Raw genomic sequence first — 5,546 nt, forward strand, 5'->3', positions numbered from 1 at the left:
CGGCTTTTTGAAATCAGTAACTTACGGGTACATCAGACTACATCAAGTAAACTGTTAGGGGACATTTGCGAGTAAGCCTAACCTAGAATCATGCATCGAAACAGGTTAAAAACATTTTCCGGCTTTTTGAAATCAGTAACTTACGGGTACATCAGACTACATCAAGTAAACTTTTAGGGGACATTTGCGAGTAAGCCTAACCTAGAATCATGCATCGAAACAGGTCAAACTACTTTTGAGAAAAATATTGTTTTTTGGGTTTTTAGGAATGACATATATTTATTCTATTATTTATTTACATGACATGGTTTAAATACAACATTTTTATTTCTTTAAGTTACATTTTTATTTAAAATAAAATTTCTTACATTTAGCTAATACAATTTAAATAAATTAATATCTGAAATCTTGCTTGCTTTCCAGTCGAGGATGCTTTTCACGAGATAGTAGTGTCGCTGTCATAACACCTTCGCGATTTTGCTCTAATACGCGTTTTGATACATTAGCCAGTAATTGAACATGTCTCTCAGTTCCCTGAATGTGGACCGGAATTTTAGGGTCACTCCATGGACACTCATTGCTTTGTAGATATTGTACTAGATGTTCATGAGGAATATTTAGCGTAAAGGCTGGTTCGGATATATTTGAATAATCATCCATATCTATCATATTAGTATAGTCGGTGCATTCGAAATTTATTTCGGGTGTTTTGTAATCTCTCAATTGCGTCAGGTCTTCCACATTATTACGGTAATATAAGATTTTTCTTATAGCTGAATCTCGTATTTCCTTTTTATTATCAAACAACATTGCTAATAAAATATTTTCTGAGTGAGCATAGTATGCGTTTTCTTTAGCAACATTGTTCACAATTTGTCTCAAATTCGAGTCTAAATATTGCGTCCAGCTAATAAATTTATAAAATAATATACTACCATACACCACAGAGTTGTAATATTTAATGTTAAAGTACATTGGAATATATACTTTCATTACGTAGTTTGCCAGAATTTTCAAATTTTTGGAAGGCTTATTAGTAGTTACATATAACCGAAGTAACCTACTAGCCTTCGTGAGCCAACGGGAATGTGCTATTGGCCCTGGTTTCATGTTAGCTAAGTCTGTCGATACTTCTCCAGAAGCAACTGCTTTAGCTATTTTTATTAAATAACTTGAGTCAGTTGTCGATTCAGCAGGACTTATATCAGCCAAATTTTCAAGTGGGATTGTTTCAAAGTCTTTTACCGGCTGGAAGTATATAGGAAAAATAAATTATATTGAATTTGAACATAGGGTATTAAAAATAGTAAATATGTTATAACTCACCGGTATATTTTCGCATGTTTCAATTTGTTTGCTTAATATTCCAGTTTTTGTTCGTGGTCCAGTGGTCAATGATTTTTCCAAATAGTTAAATAAATGGCGAAGTGGAAGTTCGTTAAAGTGGAGAAGACACACAAACCAATGCAGTGGCCTGTTTAACTGAATTTCAAATCGACGTAAAATACCATTTTTTACGCCTGTATTTGCTGGTTCACCATCGCAACATATGCCTATCAAAGAATCGAGAGCTATTCCTTTATCGGCGAAAAACTCGTTCAATTTGATTACTTTACTTTCCGAATCTTCATTTTCCAATTTTGTGTAACCCAACAATTGGCCATTCGGTTCCTTTAAAATAACTAAATGCGCTTCTTTAATCATTCGTGGGTGAAACTTCTTATCGATTTTTTCCATGGTAATAGAATCATTTTTTCGGCCGTCGAATGAAAATGCTATTAATTCAGAAGAATCATATCGTTTGTGTAGAGCTTGCCTATTTTTCTGCCTCTCGCGAACGCTTTTATTTTTGTCCATAATGACAGGATTGCCCCAATCATCCGTTATGCCCAGGTCACGCAGGATTGCCGTCACCACGCCAGACCCAACTCTATCAGAAATTGCAAATCTGTCGCACATTAAGGCATAGCTTGGAGCCTTATATCTTCGACTATATGGACCACGTTTTATATGAGAAGTATTTTGTAAACTTTCCGAACTGCTTTTAAAATCAAAATCAACATCTGGAGTATATGTCTCACCTGGAGTAATATTGCTAGTTATTGTAGATTCTGATACTTCATCTTCAATTTTTATAATATATTCTGGTATCGTAGATTTCCTCTCATTATGTTGATCCATCATAAACGCTTGTAAATGTTTTGGGATCAATCCACAAGAACACAGTAATCTTCGCAAATCGCATTTGCATTTTCCAATATAAAATAATTCTTTCGTGGATTCTACAAACTCCTGAAATGATGCTTGGGTAGACTTGCTTTTATTTGTACTTTTATATTTATCAATCAATCGGTTCAATTTTCTAGCGATACTTCGTTTCTCCATAATTGGAATATCAATTTTTTCCCACGTCTGAATCAATTTCGTTACCACATTTGGAGTAAATGTTTTATATGAAAACATTTTATTTTGTTTTTTTGATTCTTCGGCCAAATAAAAATAATACCTGATAATTTCCATACTTGTCGGAAGATTTACACCAGTAAATTCTTTTGCTTCCCCAAATGTAATTTGATCATGCGAGCGCATATGATTCAAATTACTAGCACTTGCGCCTGAATTTAAATAAGAATTCGCCATTGATACTTCACGTCTAACTGGAGAACTGAATGAAGATTTATGCGATTTTCCACATTAATATATTCTTTTCGAAAGTTCGAGAATTATTATAAAAAATACTAGCGCACTCTGATGGAAATAAATAACAACAAACTAAACCCGATTTAAAAACCCCCGTACAAACTATTAAAAGAAATATAACTTACAATTGGAATTATTCACATGCCTAAATTAATATATTAACTTATTAAAAACAGTATTTTATTGAAAATTTCGCTGGCTAAAGAGTTATTTGCGATATATGGTTTTGAAGTCAAAATTCATTTAAATAACACATATATTTCATATGAAAAGGTGCCCATATCGCTTAATTTTACTTCTATAATGATTCGGCCCACCCTAGTCATTGGTTTCTTAGAAAACTGTGGTTAAATATACGGGTTTTACTAAGAAATATCAATAGAGTGGGCCAATTTTTTGCATATTGAGGCACCTCGCTAATTTAACTTTTTACATCATTTGAAACAATATTGTAAAAAAAAGCATAACCCGCAAATGAATTTAAAGTCAGCGAAAAATTTCAAACATTTTTTAATTTAAAGTAAAAATTGAAAAATCTCATGAAAAATATATTATGACATATATCGAGTTATACATCATTTTATTCGTAATTTTATTCTGCATCTTTCGTACGAACAAAGTTTTTTTGTATCTTTTACGGTTTAGACAGTATAAGGCAATCTGTGTAGTTGTTAACTTGTCAAAATGCAAAGTGCGGATAGGTTAGAGCAACACTCCTCACGATTCGATATTTCTCTAAAGAAAACATATAAACTATTATACATCATTAGAAAGGTCTCAAAATTCTTAGTTCTTTTTCCATACATCACAACTTCGAATTTTGCACGGTGTGGCCTACAGGCGAGTTGCCGTCGTGAAAATGGAAAATCGAAAATCTAGAGAAAATTATATGAACACACCTAACCATTTATATACCATTTTATTCGTAATTTTATTCTGCATCTTTCGTACGAACAAAGTTTTTTCGTATCTTTTACGGTTTTTATGTTATAGAGCAATATGTGTAGATGTTAACATGTCAAAATGCAAAGTGCGGCTAGGTTGGAGCAATACTCTTCACGATTCGATATTTCTCTAAAGAAAACATATAAACTATTATACATCATTAGAAAGGTCTCAAAATTCTTAGTTCTTTTCCCATATATCACAACTTCGAATTCCCAACGGTGTGGCCTACAGGCGAGTTGCCGTCGTGAAAATTCGGAAAAATCGGAAAATCTAGAGAAAATTATATGAACACACCTAACCATTTATATACCATTTTATTCGTAATTTTATTCTGCATCTTTCGTACGAACAAAGTTTTTTTGTATCTTTTACGGTTTAGACAGTATAGGCAATCTGTGTAGTTGTTAACTTGTCAAAATGCAAAGTGCGGCTAGGTTGGAGCAATACTCCTCACGATTCGATATTTCTCTAAAGAAAACATATAAACTATTATACATCATTAGAAAGGTCTCAAAATTCTTAGTTCTTTTCCCATATATCACAACTTCGAATTCCCAACGGTGTGGCCTACAGGCGAGTTGCCGTCGTGAAAATTCGGAAAAATCGGAAAATCTAGAGAAAATTATATGAACACACCTAACCATTTATATACCATTTTATTCGTAATTTTATTCTGCATCTTTCGTACGAACAAAGTTTTTTCGTATCTTTTACGGTTTTTATGTTATAGAGCAATATGTGTAGTTGTTAACTTGTCAAAATGCAAAGTGCGGCTAGGTTGGAGCAATACTCTTCACGATTCGATATTTCTCTAAAGAAAACATATAAACTATTATACATCATTAGAAAGGTCTCAAAATTCTTAGTTCTTTTCCCATATATCACAACTTCGAATTCCAACGGTGTGGCCTACAGGCGAGTTGCCGTCGTGAAAATTCGGAAAAATCGGAAAATCTAGAGAAAATTATATGAACACACCTAACCATTTATATACCATTTTATTCGTAATTTTATTCTGCATCTTTCGTACGAACAAAGTTTTTTTGTATCTTTTACGGTTTTTATGTTATAAGCAATATGTGTAGATGTTAACATGTCAAAATGCAAAGTGCGGCTAGGTTGGAGCAATACTCCTTCACGATTCGATATTTCTCTAAAGAAAACATATAAACTATTATACATCATTAGAAAGGTCTCAAAATTCTTAGTTCTTTTCCCATATATCACAACTTCGAATTCCCAACGGTGTGGCCTACAGGCGAGTTGCCGTCGTGAAAATTCGGAAAAATCGGAAAATCTAGAGAAAATTATATGAACACACCTAACCATTTATATACCATTTTATTCGTAATTTTATTCTGCATCTTTCGTACGAACAAAGTTTTTTCGTATCTTTTACGGTTTTATATTATAGAGCAATATGTGTAGATGTTAACATGTCAAAATGCAAAGTGCGGCTAGTTGGAGCAATACTCTTCACGATTCGATATTTCTCTAAAGAAAACATATAAACTATTATACATCATTAGAAAGGTCTCAAAATTCTTAGTTCTTTTCCCATATATCACAACTTCGAATTCCCAACGTGTGGCCTACAGGCGAGTTGCCGTCGTGAAAATTCGGAAAAATCGGAAAATCTAGAGAAAATTATATGAACACACCTAACCATTTATATACCATTTTATTCGTAATTTTATTCTGCATCTTTCGTACGAACAAAGTTTTTTTTGTATCTTTACGGTTTAGACGTATAAGGCAATCTGTGTAGTTGTTAACTTGTCAAAATGCAAAGTGCGGCTAGGTTGGAGCAATACTCCTCACGATTCGATATTCTCTAAAGAAAACATATAAACTATTATACATCATTAGAAAGGTCTCAAATTCTTAGTTCTTTTCCA

Source organism: Ctenocephalides felis, unplaced genomic scaffold (assembly GCF_003426905.1).
Source record: "Ctenocephalides felis isolate EL2017-DRISC unplaced genomic scaffold, ASM342690v1 CF-g0.4_SCAFFOLD_02621, whole genome shotgun sequence".
Taxonomy (NCBI): Eukaryota; Metazoa; Arthropoda; class Insecta; order Siphonaptera; family Pulicidae; genus Ctenocephalides; species Ctenocephalides felis.